Here is an 18508-nt window from a genome sequence, read left to right as displayed (position 1 = left end):
TTCAGTGTTCTGGCTGAGAGAAGAAGGTTCTCTTCTGAGATTTTACAATATACGGCCCTGTCCAATGGCCCCTCAATGCTGCAAAGTCAGCCTGTACCTTTAGCAGAGAAACAGCCCCAAAGCATAAGGTTTCCAACTTTGTGACTGACTGTAGGGATGACGATAGGGTCATAGTCAACATTCTTTCCTCCAAACACGGTGAGTCGAGTTAAGGCCAAAGAGTTAAATTTTGTTCTCATCTGACCACAGCACTTTCTCCAAATCCTTCTCTGAATCATTTAGATGTTCATTGGCAAACTTCAGATGGGCCTGTACATGTACCTTCTTGAGGAGGGGGACCTTGCGTGCACAGGAGCACATTATTTTACCAATGGTTTGTTTGGTGATTGTGGTCCAAACTGCCTTGAGATCATTCACTAGCTCCTCCCATGTAGGTCTGGGCTTTTCTCATGATCATTCTTATCCCATTAGGCAAGATATTGCATGGAGCTCCAGACCGAGGACGATTGATCATTATTTTATATTTTTTCCGTTTTCGAATAATTGCTCCAGTAGTTGTCTCCTTCTCACCAAGCTTCTTGCTAATGGTCTTGTAGCCCATTCCAGCCTTATGCAGGTCTACAATCTTGTCCCTGATGTCCTTTGCCAGCATTTTGGTCTTTCCCATGGTAGTGAGGTTTGAATGGAAGAAAGATTCTGTGGACAGATGTCTTTTATACACATAACAAGTTTTTGTAAGGAGCACCTTCTTAAATCGACAAGACTAATCTGTGTACCACATGAGCACATAGCCAGTCTTTGGGAGCCAGAATTATTGTTGGTAGGTAGGGGATCAAACACCTATTTTACTCACTGAACTGCAACTCGATTTATAACATTTGTATCAAGAGTTTTTTCTGGATTTTTGGATGACATTCTGTCTCTATCAATTAAAATACATCTACAATAAAAAATTATAGACCCTTCATTTCATTGTAAGTGAGCAAACTAGAAAAATCTGAAGGGGATTGAATAATTATTTTCACCACTGTACACATGCTTCAGTGGGTGGTATGTGTCTGGCTCTGCAGGATTTTGATTTGCTATAACCTGCTGTCAATCAGAAATCAGCTCCAAACACACCCTGCCTATGTATACACATACTGTGAAAAGGGGAGGCTGACTGGTCACACTTTCGGTTCTTAGTGATGTATAGTAACTTTCATGCTGTGTATTCTTTCAGTGTTCCTGGAAAAAAATAGTCATGAGCAGGGGTGGACTGACAACTCATGGGGCCCCCGGGCAATAGGGAATCATGGTGCCCCTGTGTCCTCACCCACACTCAATCCACACCAAAAAAAGCCTATGAAAGGTACTAGGGTCATCTCATGGGGCCCCCTACTGACCGTGGGCCCTCGGGCGGTGCCCAAGTCCCCAAATGGTCAGTCCGCCCCTGGTCATGAGTGGTATTCCCCCATGATTGCAAACTTGTACAGGACTGTCGAATAGATCTGAGATTGAAATGGGACACCACAAGTTAATGGTCTGGATTAGCCATTCTCAACCAGGGTTCTGTGGAACCCTAGGGTTGTTCCAGAGGTTGCTAGAGGTTCCATGAGGGCTGGCTGATTGACCTCCTGTTTGATGGTGCCTGCAGAGTTCTGGGGACAATGCCATTAGGCAGAGCCATCCAGCATGACACTAATGTTAGTTATCTGTAAGGGTAGTCTTCTGACCCTCAGAGTAAGAGGGGTATTTTTTACTATGACCCCTGATAAATTGGTTTTATCTGGTGTACCCGATAAACCTGAAAATTATATCAAAAAGGTTAAGATAATATTTTTTTATAACTGAAGTTTTTATTGATTTTTGCACAATAAGTCCTCGATAATAGTAAGTATTAAATATATAATCCAAAAGTTACATGGAGCATTAGAAGTATCACAACAAATATTGCACAAGCTTACACAATTCAGGGAAGTGCTGGAAAGCAGCTAGAAATGATATACACTTCTGGTTCTGGACAATAAGTTTATTATAACGTAAGATCAAATGAAGTCAACACATTTTGGGGGCCAGACCTCACCCCCTTCATCAGGGTTTAAGGATGGGAATTAGTGTAATCAACCTGGATTGGATTAAAAGATGCAATGTATGTGGTATTTTACCCCCCAAAAAAGCACAGTATTAACTAGCAGCCCGTAGGAGCAGCAAATAGTATATCAGTATCATTGCTTGGATATAAAATGGCACAGTTCTGAAGGTACAAAGGCAGAGGCCCGAGTCTACGACGGTGGCTCTCTGTAAGATTGTACTGTTCTAATATGTAGAATATCACTTCCAGCTGATTTATTTTAGTTTAAATCTAAGTCTTATTTTTTTGCAAAACTTTTATGTACTTAAAAAAATTTGCACGTGTACATGGTCTCTTTAAATTTATGTAGCATTTTTAGTGGTGGGCACCACAAAATTCTGCCTGAGAGCCATCGGTCTATTCCGCTCATTACTGTGTGCTTGTGAATTCCCCAGTGCTGATTGTAACTAAACCATTTGCCACATTATCACATTACAGCAAACACAAGTTTAAGAATAATTATAGGGGTCGAACATTAAAAAGTTGTTAGAAGTAATCATACTATCACTTAGCTCACTGCCTAATTACAAGGTAGATTTATATCCTAAAATTAGGATTTAGTCTGCATTTAAGAAAAAAAAAAGAAATAATGCTGAAGCAGGTAATTGCTGAGAAAAAGGAAAATACTGTACATTTATATGGATGTCGTAAGATTAGGGAAGAAAGCCTATACATTTCAATAGTAATCATCTTTATATACATTTCTGGCTAAAATGATGTTCTAAGCCAGATCAAAAGTAATCAGCTTTGTAAATGCCATTTACTACCTATTATGTTCAATCATTTACTAAAACTGCAGAGTCCAAAATCTGGAGCAGCTCTGTACAGAAATCAATCAGCTTCCAGGTTTTATTGTGAAAGTTCAATTGAACAAGCTGAAGTTAGAAGCTGATTGGCTGCCATGCACAGCTGCACCAGATTTTGCACTCTCCAGTTTTAGTAAATCAACCCCAAAGAGTCTTGAAGTTCTAGCTGTGCCAGGAGAGAATATTACAATTTTCTTTGTTGCCATACAGTAATTGTATAAGTCAGTCAGGGCTTTGTATATTTGAATATTTCAGAGTTTAGTTCACCTTTTCACAGAGCATTAAGAGGAGAACTAACTCACAACACCCTAGCCATACCTCCAGTCCATGCCACACTTACTTCTATGGATAATTATTTTCTGCCGCCCATGTGTAGCAATCTGGGTATTTGAAAACCACTCTCTTCTGCACCCATCTTTTTTAAGTGACACCATCTTAGAGGAAAGAGGGCTTAGAGAGATTCTCATTGGTCAGCATGGTCATGTGTCAGCACTGATCAATGGCTGCTAACCACTGGGGGCATTATGATACTACGTAGCCTCTGGGCTGTGTTCTGCATTTTAAAATGCCTGAACCGCTACACTAGAAGACATGGGTGGCAGAAAATAATTATCCAAGCAGGTAGGTGCAACAGGGACCTGGGGTGTGGGAGGAGTGTTGTAAGTTGTTTCTTCTATTCATGTTTTCTAAAAAGGTGAAGTAACCCTTTATATATGTTACACTAACAATGAATGTCTCGTATTTGCTCCTTTGTGGTCTGTTAATATATCATTAAAAGTGTTTTCAATCTGTTCGATAAATGCAAAAAAGAAAACCCTATTGATCCTGCCAGAAACCTTGTGAACTGATAACTTCCTGGGCTCTCTGCCTGCCCTGCATTGTTATCATAGTTACATAGCTACATAGTCTGGCTGAAAAAAAACAAAAGTCCATCCAGTTAAAAAAAAAAAAAAAGTTATAATCCTAGCCCCACAATGGGTCCAGAGGAAGGCAAAAACTCCAGTAAAGCATGACCGAATTTGCTCCTGCAGGGGAAAAAATTCCTTCCTGATCCCCCGAGCGGCAATTGGATTTTCCCTGGATCTAGTCTTTACCTATAAATGTTAGTATCCAGTTATATTCTGTGTATCTAGGAAAGAATCCAGGACTAATTTAAAGCAATCCACTGAGCTGGCCAGAACCAACTCTTGTGGAAGTCTATTCTACCTTTTCACAGCTCTTACTGTGAAGAAACCTTTCCGTGTTTGTAGATTAAATTTCTTTTCCTCCAGACGTAAAGAGTGCCCCCTTGTGCTCTGTGATGACCTCAGGGTGAATAACTCTACACCCTGAGTGGACCACTGATGTATTTATACATGTTGATCATATCCCCCCTTAATCTCCTCTTCTCAAGAGAGAATACATTCAGTTCCTCTAATCTTTCCTCATAGCTGATCTCCTCCATGCCTCTTATCACCAGTTACAAGTCACCACTCTTGTCACCAGTTAGTATTGTTCTCAACTTTCCATGAGCACTACAGAACACCTTAACCTATGCCATAAAGAAGAGAGGGGGAATTCTGTTGTCCTGTCTTTGGATGACAATGCTGCCCCTCCTTAGATACAGTACAGTGAGGGAGTATTATCACCCTATTTCCCTCTGAGAGGAAAAAAAAGGATGTAAAATGGTGAAAACAGCATTTTATTGAAAAAGCATGGCAATTGTTTACTAGTTGTTATAATTTAGGATCTACTTTAAGACCTCATGCACACTGGCAGTTTTTGCTACCTCTCTTAGACGCCTTTCCTCTCGGCAGCGGTGTTTTGGCAGAAAAAATATTTGATGCCTGTAAATGCGTGTAGGCGCATCAAACGCTTGGGTGTTAATTTATTTCATTGGCCAGAATAATAATTTATTCTGGCCATAGAAATGAATTAACATTCAAGCACTAAATGTGCCTAGGCTTAACATGTGTTTAGATGTGTTAACGCGCATTTACACGCGTCAAATGTTTTTTCTGACACAACACCACTACTTCTGAAAGTAGTGGCAGCTGAGTTTTTTTTCTGTCTGTAAATTCCTCTAAATGCCTATGTGTGTATGGACACATAGGCTAATATGTAGGGGAATTTAGAGTTAAAAAAAGAAATGTCAGATGCCCCTAAGAGCAGCTGAAAAAATGTCCAGTGCGTGTGAGGCCTAGAGTCCAACAACAAGTCCCCTCCCCCCAAGCCATGGCAAGGGTTACATGCTTATTAAAGCGGAGCTCCACCCAAAAGGAGAAGTTCCCCTTTAAGGACTGCTCCCCCGCTCCCCGTTAAGGATTGGCACCTTTGGGGGGGGGGAGCGGGTACCCGAATTTGACAGGTACCCGCTCCCACTTCCGGTCCGATCACCTAGGAAGGTGTCCTCCCTCCCTCCCTGTAGTCTTTTGGGGCACATGACAGGTCCCAGAAGACTACAGGACCATTCATGAAACGCAGTGCTACTTGCACATGTGCAGTGGGTACCCGGCTGTAAAGCCGCAAGCTATCACAGCCAGGTACCCACACTGAAGATGCCGGCGCCTGAAATACAGGACGGCCGGTGAAACGGGCTGCGGGGGTCACACCGGACCGAGGGACAGGTAAGAGGCTGGTTTTTAAAAGTCAACAGCTACAGTTTTTGTAGCTGCTGACTTTTATTTTATGACCGGTGAGTGGAACTCCACTTTAAATCTAGGGGTTTGCAGAAGAGGCTATTACTTACCTGACTTCCCGCTCCAGCAGGCTTTGGTGCTCTCCTCCTCCTCTCCCCCAAACTCCCGCCTGTGGGTGGAGCCTTGGCATAGCTATATACAATACTGAGCTATTAACCCTACATTGTATGTGGTGGAGGCTGGAGTACGGCAGACCGGTCACACCGATTGAGGGAGCTTGCTGCAGCAGGGAGTCAGGTAAGTAATAGAGCCTCGTCTGCAACTCCCTAGTCTTAAAGCAGAGTTCCAGTTGAAAAAAATAAAATAAAAGTCAGCAGCTACAGAAACTGTAGCTGCTGACTTTTAAAATACAGCCACTTACCTGTCCCTCAGTCCAGCGGTGTCCTCACCACCACTGGTTTCACCGGCCGTCTTCTCTCCCTGGCACCGGCATCTACAGTGTGGGCACCCGGCTGTGACAGCTTGCGGCTTCACAGCCGGGTGCCCACTGAGCATGTGTAAGTAGCGCTGTGCTTTGTGAATGGCCCCGTAGTCTTTTGGGACCTGTCACGTGTCCCAGAAGACTATGGGGAGGGAAGGGGGAGGACAACTTCCGCTTCCGACTGCCTAGGCGATTGCAGCGGAAGTGGGAGCGGGTACCTGTCAAATTTGGGTACCCGCTCCCCAACGGTGCCAATCCTTAATGGGGAGCGGGGGACAAAGGCTTGAACTTCCCTATTTAGGTGGAACTCCGCTTTAAGTAACATTTTACCCTTTCGCAGGGGTGTCAAACTGGCAGCCCTCCAGCTTTTGCGAAACTACAAGTCCCATCATGCCTCTGCCTTTGGGAGTCATGCTTTTAATTGTCAGTCTTGTAATACCTCATGAGACTTGTAGTTTGGCATCAGCTGGAGGGCCGCCAGTTTGACACCCATGCTACAGTATGGAGGGGCCACTGCAAGGGTTTTTTTGTGCCCACAGTTGGGCTTTAAGCATTGCTTGCAACAAACAAGTGTATTCCGCTGCAGCAAAAAAAGTGTCTGGATTTTAATTATACGAATCTGTTTACATTTCTCTCAGCTGCTTGGTGAGGAAGAGAAGCCAAACTAAATATTTAACTAATGTTTATAGGTCACACTTAGCAATTTTCCTTGAAATATATACCTCCTACATGGAAGCACACACTGTAGATACAGTAACCTATGGTGTTTGTCACACAAATTATTTTGGGGTTGATTTAGTGAAGGGGCGTACATTATACTGCACCTCAGTGAGCCTGTGTTCTCTAGAAACATCATGTCAGATGTAAACTTGCCTCAAAGCGAATCTATTAAACATGATGAAAGATCACAGCCTTGTGCTGACAGAAGCTATGGAAAAACCTTTTGTAAACCTTCTTCAGTATATTCGGCATCAATGTATGCAATTTTTTGTTTCAGGTTGGAGATCCTTCAGGTAACAGCATTTCCTGTTGTACAGCGACACCCCTAAGCTGCTGCCTTGCAATAAGCAGCAGAGTTGTCAACCTGTCTTGTGAGCTCCCCACATGGAAGAAAAATATATCCAAAATATATTTTAAAAATATTCTTCCCAAATATATTGACATATATTTGAAATGCTACAATTCTGGCCATATTCAACATATTTCAATAAATAAATAAATATATATATATATATATATATATATATATATGAAAAATATTTTTTTAAATATTGTTTTTTTTTAAATATATTCTTCAGATTTTTTAACATATACAAAAGTCATTTTCACATATATTTTTCATATATTTGTATGCACTCCAAAAATGTAGATTTGTATTTTTAACGATATACAGTATATTTGAAATGTATTTTTAAGAATATTTTTCAGATATTTTTTAATAAAAATGTATTTCAACATGCAGTATATATATATATATATATATATATATTTTTTTTTTTTTTTTTTTTTAAATATATTGAATATGGCCAAAATTGTAGCATTTCAAATATATGTCAATATATTTGGGAAAAATATTTTTAAAATATGTTTCAATTATATTTTTCTTCCATATGGATCCTTCAGTTGGAAGTTGAGCTGCCTTTCTGGTTTATCAGATGGGCAGCGCAATGGCCAACTGAAGGAGCTCAAATGGCAGGCTGAAAACGCTGCTGATAATTGTGAAGCAATGGTGTGGGCAGCCTGCAACAGGAATTGTTGTTACTGGCAGGATCTCCATGCATGATGTCAAACATACTAAAAAAATAATGAAGGTTTCAATACATTTGAACTTAGTTTTCCATTGCACCATAGGTTGAATGAGGGAGCCTTCCCTTTGTACTTTAGAATCTATGGGGCTTGGAAAGAATGGAATGTTCCCATTTCCAAGTGAATATTCACAGATTAGTGAATAAATTGAAGCTGTCTTCACTTCAATCAATTAATTTTGTAAAAGCAAAACTTCAGTTTCTTTATTTCCCTTGCACATCACTGATTATTGAAAGTAAGCACAGTTTTACCAAGCTTCGCTAAGTTATGTTAAAGCGGAAGTTTAGGGATGAATTTTATTTCATAGTTACATCCAGGTCCAGCTTGCTTGGCATAGTCAGTGATACTACAGTGATAGGAGCAGTCTACTGGGATCTGTGCTGAGCGGCTCTCCTTTTGCATGGCATTTGCATGGGGTTGCTCACTAGGTACTGTCTCCATTCAGAGAATGCTTTATTTTTCTTTCAATGAAGACTAGGCATGCCCTGGTTGGATGAGGTGGAGAGGCAGAGAAGTGATGTCAAGATCTCCACCCCATCCAATCAAAGATCACCTTGTATTCACTGAAAGAAACAAAAGGCATTCTGTGAATTGTGGCAGTGTCAAGCAAGCAACCCTCTGTGGCTACTATGCAGAAGGGGAGCCGCATGACACTGGGCCCAGAAGACTGCTGCTACTACTGTAGTAGCACTAACTACTACAAGGATTGCTCAGGTATGAGATATGCATGCTTACCAGGGGCGGACTGACCATTCGAGCACTCGGGCACTGCCCGAGGGCCCGGGTTTAGTAGGGGGCCCCATGAAGTGCCCCTGGTACCTTTTATAGGCTTTGTTTGAGTGTGGGCAAGGACATAGGGGTCCCATGATCCCCTATTACCTGGGGGCCCCATGAGTTGTCAGTCTGCCCCTGATGCTTACATTGGTCCAAACTGGACCAAAATAACTGTGCTATAGAATTTAAGCCTAAGCTTCAGCTTTAACAGTCGCTTTGCAAAGCTTTGCATTCACTACTCCTTTAGTAATTCTACCTCAATAAGATAAAACAGCACAGAGATAGCAGCTCTCATCATTGTTCAGGTTGTCATGGATAGAGATTAGAATAGTGTGCAGCCCCAACTTTAAAGAAAAATAATTGAAAACAATTATATAAAATCCAAACAAAAAATTAGCAAAAGCATGCCACTTGGGCAGAGATTGATTAAGGGCAACTGGGCTATAAGAAAGGTAGCAGCTTTGGTCCTCCCCATCCCTCCAATTGACAGCAATATGACTGCAAAAGGTACAAACAATCCCCCCTTCCCCATCTGAATGTCTGATGTAGACACAAAATGCCTACATCCTCCGTTGTGAAATGACAGGCAGATGTGCACTTTTCACCAATTGTGCCATCCACCTGATCTATTAAAGGAGAATAAAGGTTCTAGCTGAGTCTCACTGACTTCATTCAGGCCCTATGCTTCTGCCTAGATTGCCTTGTGGATGGTCAGACTTCATACTTAAAGAGCCCCAAATCTAATAATAATATCAATACTAGTCATAAATATGTACAGAACAATTCCCAGACAAAGAGCTTGACATCATTCACATTATTATGACATCTGATTACCATTTGTAACTAAAAGAACCGTTTTCACTCACTTTATTGTCCTTGACCTTGTGGAAGGAAAGTTGTATAACAAAACCTCTCCCCACAGTTAGTAATACATAATACATATATTCAGTTCTGAGAAGCTTCTCATTTCTTATTTATACAACCAGTGTGTACTTTTGGTTTATTCTGACTTTAATTTGACTGGACAGCCTGTGTTTTAAGCCAAAACTCCAGCCAAAACTTTTTTCTTGTTGTTTTAGTTTGTGTGAAGGCTTTTATTGTTGCCTTTCTTACTGTTGAAGATGTTTCTGTTAACTTCCTGTACCAAAGACAAGGTGTCACCAGAACAGGAACTGAGTGGAAATCTCTGTAATAAAGGCAGAATCTAAGTTTAAAGCACTATATTAATGTAGACGTAAAGTGTTACTAAACCCCGGAGCTTGCATTCAGTATATCTTGTCTCCCACAGTATACAGAACATGGAAATGCAATTATTTTAGAAAATATAAACTGTTAATTCCTTTTCTCATCAGCTTAAAGTGTTACTAAACCCAGGACCCTGCATTCACTATATTTGGCCTCCCACAGTACACAGAACATGGAAATGCAATTATTTTAGTAAATATAAACTGCTAAATATCTTTCCTCATCAGCAGGTAGAGCAGTCTTGGGACTTCTGTCAGTGTCCAGCACAGCACTGGTTCAGAAGAGCACTAGTTAAAGCTTTTAGGAGGAGTTGTCATTCTCCCCTGACTGTCCTGCAAGGCTGCATAACCCCTGACCCTCTGTCTGGACAGTGCTGATTGGCCCTGTGCTGACTGCATGCACTCTCCCAATAAAAAAAAAACCTCTCTAGCAATACACACCAAACTGAGCATGTGCAACTTGCCTCCAAAGCTTTGTTCTATCAGCAGATGGAATGAGTAGAAGGGGAGGATCAGAGAAGACAGGATCAAACAGCCTTTTTATAAAATGCTGAGGATTAACCCCTTAGGTTCTACAGTGAGTATAACAAGCATGCTTTACTGCATATACAGACTGATTTTACTGTTGTGGGTTTAGAAACAATTCAAACGATTAGCCCACAGCTAAAATTTTATTTTTAAACAGGATTGCGTGAGACAGAAAAGCCACGTATGAACAGGACCAAACATTCACCAGTTCTGCTGGCGAATACCAGAGATATCTGTTTACTGGTCTAGTCTAGAGGTTAAATAGACTTTACATATGTCCTAATACCTGTTACCTACACATGTTCCTACACATGCCACCATACCTCTGTATGGGCTTCAGTACTTGTGATCTTGTAATGATTTATCATTTTTGGAGGTTAATAGAGCACTGAAAAGGAAGTTGCACATGCTACATACATACTATCTAACGGAAAAACTGATATGCCAGATTCTAGCAGGTGTAGTAGCAGTAATAGAGTGTATCAATTTCCAAGTTGCAGTCATGTTAATGAGGTGTCAGAATTCAGATCGTAGAGCAAGTACATTCTGCAGACATTTTTTTCTCTATACTCAAGATTGTTTTCTCTTTTTTAACTCCTATATAATCATATGATATTGTATATAATAGCCTTCTTCAACAATTTTTTCCCCCTAAAATATAAAGATAAAAAACTAAAACTTTTTGCAAACACAACTGATCTGTTTGGAAAACTAAACAAAGCCTACTGCTAGGGCTATATTAGTTTTCTTCAAGACCAATAAAAAAAAAAAGACACTGTGAATTCATTGAGGCCTTATGCACACTGAGCAGCACACTTTTTTTAGGCTGCGAGCGTTTTCAGAAAAAAAAAAACGTCGTAAAAAGGCGGTATTTGCATGCGCACTAACACGCAGTAATGTGCCTTCCCGCGTCTGGCGTTAATGCATTCTATTGGCCATAATTTTGGCCGTTAGAAAGTATTAATGCACGTTAGCACATTTATATGTGCTAATGTGCGTTTTTTCACTTTTGAGCAGTTTTTATGCTCAAAAGCTCCTCTCCTGAAAGCATACGAGAATCGTTTTTTTTTTCTGCCTGTATCTCCCCTGTTGCTAAACTTCTGAACACACCTATAGTGTGCATGGACACATAGGCTAACATGGAAGGGGTTAACAGGCAGAAAACATAAAGCTCCAAAAATCTCAAACAGCAGTAATAGCAGCTTCTTTGAGCTGCAGTATGCATGAGGCCTAATGCAAAGAGCAATAAGGTAGTGCAAAGTGCTACAATCCAGTTTACTATAATTTGCTACAGTCAGATTGGTAGAAGGTAAAATTGCATGGTAATTATAGGCCAATACTCTGCACATTCATTTTTCCACAATATCCTGCTATATTAAGCCTGTATTATTAAAGGGCTTTCAACTTTATGTTTAATTTTTATATCCTCTTTAGGCTCCAAGCACACTAGCAGTTGTTTTATAAGCTCAAAAAACACTAGAAAAAATGTGGGATGAAAAATGCTGATAGTAGCGTTTTTGTGCCGGCTTGTAGTAGCTTTTTAGTAGCATTTAGGAGTGTTTGTGTTTTATTAGCATTTTTACAGTACTTGAAGAAAAAAAATGAATAAAGCTGTTAAGAGGGTTTTAGTAGCATTTAGGAGTGTTCAGAATTTTTTTCTACTGGGAAAATGCTCTCAAAAACAATTTTTTTCTGCTCCTAAACACTGAAGCTTGAAAAACGCTTCCAGCGTAAAATAGTGTGCATGGACACATAGGATAAGACTATTAGCTTCCAGGAGCAGTAAAAAAATGCTTATAATAGCTTCTAGGAGCTTAAAGTGTTACTAAATCCCAGACCCTGCATTCACTATATCTGGTCTCCCACAGTACACAGAACATGTAAATGCAATAGTTTTAGTAAATATAAACTGCTAAATACCTTTTCTCATCATCAGTTAGAGCAATCTTGTGACTTATATTAGTGTCCAGCACAGCACTGGTTAAAGCTTGTAGGAGGAGTTTTCATTCTCCCCTGATTGTCCTGTGAGGCTGCATAACCCCTGACTCTCTGTCTGGACAGTGCTGATTGGTCCTGTGCTGATCACATGCACACTCCCAAGAAAAAAAAAGAATATCTAGCAATACACACCAAACTGAGCATGTGCAGCTTGCCCACAAGGCTCTGTTCTATCAGCAGATGGATTGAGGACAGTAGGAGAAGGGGAGGAAGAAGTCAGGATCAAACACCCTTTTGACACAACATGGAGTATTAACTTTTTAGGTTCCACAGTGAGTATAACAAGCATACTTTACTACAAATACAGACTGATGTTACTGTTGTGGGTTTAGTAACACTTTAAGGCTCCATGCACACTAGCATGTTTTTAAGCTCAAAAAATTCTGGTTAAAAAAAAATTGCTGGATAAAAAAAATGCTGGAAATAGTAGCGTTTTAGTGTTCAGAAGTGTTTAGCGTTTTATTAGCATTTTACATGCAGAGGGGGAAAAAAAGCCAGAAAAAAGCTGCCAGGACCATTTTAGTAACATTTAGCAGTGTTTAGCGTTTTTTTTTTCTGCCAGAAAAATGCTCCAAAAAAATTCTGTTGATAGATGCTGAAGCTCAAAAATGCTAATAGCTTCCAGTAGTGTGCATGGATACATAGGGTAGCAATATTCAGCTTCTAGGAGCTTAAAAAAAGCTAGTGGGCATGGAGCCTCATAGTGTACAGATAACATACTCTGCAGAACGCTGCTTATTCTTGTATCTGCTCAATATATCCGACTCTTCCTCCAGAGTTTAATTCTTCCTGCATATGAGTGGGAGGACAGATCAAGCACTTCAGTGTTCTTCCAAACTTCGCTCCAGGGAAAAGCCAAGATAAGCTCTATCCATCATACTTACTGACCCAACAACAAGTGTGACTGCTGTGGTGGGTGACATTCATAGCGGTACACAAGCTCACCCCAAAGAATTGTAAAGGGAATGTTAAAGACTACAAGAAATGGGTTCCAAATGTATCATTTATATTCACTTTTTGTGCATATGTGGTGGCCTCCTCATTCTCATGTCACATACAAGCTCCTACACATCATTCATTCAGCCTAATAATCGCCTGAATTTTTGTAATCCAAAAGCAACCCACAGTAAGCCCTGGTTCTGAAATCATGGAATCTCATGACAAGCGAATGGACCTGAGTTTCTATGGAGGCTGTTCACATATATACAGAGCAAATCTGATGCAATTTGAAAAAGAATCCTGTGCAAGTTTGGTGCAATTTGTAGCTCCATAGACTTGAATGGAAACTGCATGTGGTGTACTCTAGGAGATTCCAGTATCAACTCGCACTGGAGCTGCTCCTGAAATCGCACAGCAAAATGCATTCAACTCTCACTGCATCAGTGTGAACCCAGACTTATCCTATTTTAGGAAAGAGAACATCAATTTCCCAACATTATTCAATTCAGCCAGCTTCTGTGATCTGATGGATAGAGTGTCTGGGTGGCTTTGAAGGTGGACAAGGACTGTTGCGTGTCCTGGCCAGGTATGCGATAAGCATGTAATGTTTACTGTCCTCTTTAGTTTTATGTTCCATACTGTAGTACAGTATTTTAATGACAGATAACATTCCAACATGAGAATTTGTATTGCATTAACATCAGTGGGAAACAGTGAGGGCAATGCTGCAGTTGTGCACCGTCCATCATTGAATTAACTTGGAAATCATAGGAAGGAAAGGCTCCTGTGTGGGTGAGGGAAGGTTTTGCTTTTTGATTCTCAGCTGCATTATGGCACACTTGATTTTACATGTGTATGACTGTGAAGTACATAAAGAGTACCTGTTTTTACCACAAAAGTTGCACAGAAGTGCAAAAAAGTACCTTAGCCATTTCCTGAACTCCAGAAAATGGATAAATACACAAATTGAGTACATACAGTATCTCATGGAAGTGAGTACACCCCTCACATTTTTGTAAATATTTTATTATATCTTTTAATGTGACAACACTGAAGAAATGACACTTTTCTACAATGTGACGTAGTGAGTGTACAGCTTGTATAACAGTGTACATTTGCTGTCCCCTTAAAATAACTCAACACACAGCCATTAATGTCTAAACCGCTGGCAACAAAAGTGAGTACACCCCTAAGTGAAAATGTCCAAATTGTGCCCAAGTGTCAATATTTTGTGTGGCCACCATTATGTTCCAGCACTGCCTTAACCCTTTTGGGCATGGAGTTCACCAGAGCTTCACAGGTTGCCACTAGAGTCCTCTTCCACTCCTCCATGGCGACATCACGGAGCGGGTGGACTTTAGAGACCTTGCGCTCCTGCACCTTCTGTTTGAGGATGCCCCTCAGATGCTCAATAGGGTTTAGGTCTGGAGACATGCTTGGCCAGTCCATCACCTTTACCCTCAGCTTCTTTAGCAAGGCAGTGGTAGTCTTGGAGGTGTGTTTGGGGTTGTTATCATGTTGGAATACTGCCCTGCGGCCCAGTCTCTGAAGGGAGGGGATCATGCTCTGCTTCACTATGTCACAGTACATGTTGGCATTCATGGTTCCCTCAATCTACTGTACCTCTTCAGTGTTGGCAGCACTCATGCAGCCCCAGACCATGACACTCCCACCACCATGCGTGACTGTAGGCAAAACACACTTGTCTTTATACTCCTCACCTGGTTGCCGCCACACACGCTTGACACCATCTGAACCAAATAAGTATATCTTGGTCTCATCAGACCACAGGACATGGTTCTAGCAATCCATGTCCTTAGTCTGCTTGTCTTCAGCAAACTGTTTGCAGGCTTTCTTGCGCATCATCTTTAGAAGAGGCTTTCTTCTGGGACGACAGCCATGCAGACCAATTTGATGCAGTGTGTGGTGTATGGTCTGAGCACCGACAGGCTGACCCCCCACCCCTTCAACCTCTGCAGCAATGCTGGCAGCACTCATACATCTATTTCCCAAAAACAACCTTGGGATATGACGCTGAGCACGTGCACTCAACTTCTTTGGTCGACTATGGCGAGGCCTGTTCTAAGTAGAACCTGTCCTGTTAAACCGCTGTATGGTCTTGGCCACCATGATGCAGCTCAGTTTCAGGGTCTTGGCAATCTTCTTATAGCCTAGGCCATCTTTATGCAGAGCAACAATTCTTTTTTTCAGATCCTCAGAGAGTTCTTTGCCATGAGGTGCCATGTTGAACTTCCAGTGACCAGTATGTGAGAGTGAGAGCGATAACACCAAATTTAATACACCTGCTCCCCATTCACACCTGAGACCTTGTAACACTAACGAGTCACATGACACCAGGTTGGAAAAATGGCTAATTGGGCCCAATTTGGACATTTTCACTTAGGGGTGTACTCACTCATATTGCCAGCGATTTAGACATTAATGGCTGTGTTGAGTTATTTTGAGGGGACAGCAAATTTACACTGTTATACAAGCTGTACACTCACTACGTCACATTGTAGCAAAGTGTCATTTCTTCAGTGTTGTCACATGAAAAGTTATAATAAAATATTTACAAAAATGTGTGGGGTGGACTCACTTCTGGGAGATACTGTATATGGGAACTGTTTTACTTGCCAAAGGATTTGCATTTATGTCCACACACTCCTAAGTTTTTCATAGCTCTGCTCTACAACCACAGCCCTTTATGACAGAACAAGAGACCTGTTTTTTCTCTGTTGTAGTTAGGAAACACATACAGGTCTTGTCCCTCCCCCAGCCTGTGACTAGACAGTTGAAGGAAATACAACAAACTGATGGGTTCATCTCATCTCATACGAGCATACTCCTTGCACTGCAACACATATGATTGGTTCCTTGTGCTGCTTCTCCCTTCCCCAGCCTGAGCATTGCTATACAGATACTGCAAGATGTTGATACCAAGTCAAATTCAGGTCACTACTCTGCATGAAACATTCATTAAAGCTTTATTAATGGATACAGTTGCGGGGTTGTTCTGTGTCTTTTAAACATGCCTTGAGTTTAGCTTTAGGGCTCCATTCACATACATGATATATGCGCTGCGAAGATCGTCTCATGTGATTCTGCGTGTCACATAAGGCCAGCCCATTGCTGCCCTATACACGTTTTTGCTCAAAAAGAAGCTCCTGCTCCTTTTTCGGGAAACAAGCTTCACGCAATTTTTATAGTTGTGGTTTGCCGCGTTGCAGCACGATCCTGCGGCACAACAATCGCAGCATAATCACATCACATTTGAGGTGCCATTTAAGGATAATGGCACCCAAACACATCTCACACATTGTGCAGCCATTGCCATGCAATTTGGAGTCACAGACAGAATTGCAACGTTTCTGCCCACAATTCCAAATTGCAAAATGTGAATGGAGCCTAATGGAACATGACCGACAATCTCAAAATGCAAAAAACCCGAAAAACGGCCGACCAATTAACCCACTAACAGTGTGAAAATTGGCCGATTTTTTTTTTGGCTGAAAATTTGGCCGATTTTTGAACCGTCTATGGCCAGCATAAGAGTCCTTCATTAAAAAGAAACATGGTGCTAAAATGACCCCTCTTAAGATCAGTCAAATTTGTACTTCTATTTTTTTTTTTTGTAGGGTTTTTTGACAATTTTAACAGAACCCCCAATATTATTAAGGTTTCTGTTATTTGAACTGTATACTTACACCCTGCAAACTAGCTGGCTCATGTTCTTTTAGAAATGAGTCATTATGTTAAACAAACAAAATACACCGCAACCTACGACATGGTCTGTCTATCCAGATCACTAATTATACAGACACATTAAATGCTCATTATGCTGTTTTGCGCAATCACTTCTATGTTTAACTTGCTACTTTTGATTTATACATTCCCTGCATTTACACCCAGTGACAGACTTACATTATACTGGCCTCAAGGCCACACAGTTATGATCTCCTTAAGGAGGTTGAAAGACTTAAAGTGGTCTGTACAAACAATTGTGTGGAAATCATATGACCTTACCTATGTTTAGTTATATATGTCATTTTCCAAAGAATATTTTCAAATGTATTACTTGCAGAACTAATTAAGTGTAACTGTCCTGAGATGAACCCATACTCCATTTTATATTTTTTGTTTGTTTAAATGTAGATACATAAGATGCATATTACCTTTTACTAGCCAGAAAACTCTGTTAGTGGGATTTCCAACTGAAGCTTCTATCAAACAATATTTATAAAAATAAAAACCATAGCACAAACATTAAATAAAAAAACTTATTAAACAAACAAAAATAATATATAAAATAATGTCCAAATAAATGTGCAAATAAAATTCCCAGTCCAAAGAATGGAAAAAACTTAACCCCAATGTGCTCCAAAATTAATGAAAAGTGCTGTATGCGGAAACTTCAGTGTATTAACACCATCCTTGATAACCAACATATACTGCACTCACCAAATATATTGGAATCTCAGTGATTAAGAGTCAGATATGCTTTGTGGATATTAAATATTCTCCCAATAGGGGTTCACACTGCTCAGAAGGATTCTCCAACAGAAGGATTTCACACACAAAGTCGATCAGTGAAATAAAGAGAAAAAAACTGATAGTGTAATATTGTCAAAAGAATTTAATTACTAAAATCAAATGCATCAATTGCACTCACATTTTAAACATGACAAAAACGCCTTGGGTCAATTTCCTATGACCATCAAATCACTTTCTGTCAATGAAGATTTCCTATAGTGTATGAACTGGCAGCTCAGATGGATATGGACACAGTAAAGATGGCTCTGGACGCAGCATCCAGCCTGCGTTCCACTCTCCGGATATGACGTCACGGCGTAGCGAGGAAAACCGGAAATTCCATCAATGCGTTTTGCCTCTCCTCAAGGGCGTTATCAAAGACACTGAACTCCGGTTACTCCTTCCTAAAATACTCCCTTAACGATCCACCCCCTGATGACAATTGTTTCTTTGTCCAAAAAGACTGCCTTAGGACTTGTAAGAGCACTTTCAATGGGCAAGGTGGTGGCATTTGATGGAGCTTGGCCATGATGGCAGCAAGAAGCGCTTCACAGGCCCCAGTGACAAACAAACTAAATTGGGTAGGGGCACAGAAGAAGAACTTATCAATCATAAGGTCAATAGCAGCAATCTTGTGGCCTCTGCTCTTTTTAAGTAATGTTAGTTCT

At 40.7% G+C, this 18508-nt stretch overlaps 1 protein-coding gene across 2 annotated transcripts in view; it reads right to left on the bottom strand.

Moving 5' to 3' along the window:
• Positions 1 to 18508, bottom strand: part of SULF1 (sulfatase 1) — a 206381-nt gene that overhangs the window by 165416 nt on the left and 22457 nt on the right. The window lies entirely within an intron of this gene.

This window comes from Staurois parvus, unplaced genomic scaffold (genome assembly GCF_062004578.1).
Source record: "Staurois parvus isolate SC_StPar_1 unplaced genomic scaffold, SC_StPar_1.0 ptg000748l, whole genome shotgun sequence".
In the NCBI taxonomy this organism is placed as follows: domain Eukaryota; kingdom Metazoa; phylum Chordata; class Amphibia; order Anura; family Ranidae; genus Staurois; species Staurois parvus.
The sequence above is the reverse complement of the archived record's forward strand: the minus strand, read 5'-3'. Positions and strand labels throughout refer to the sequence as shown.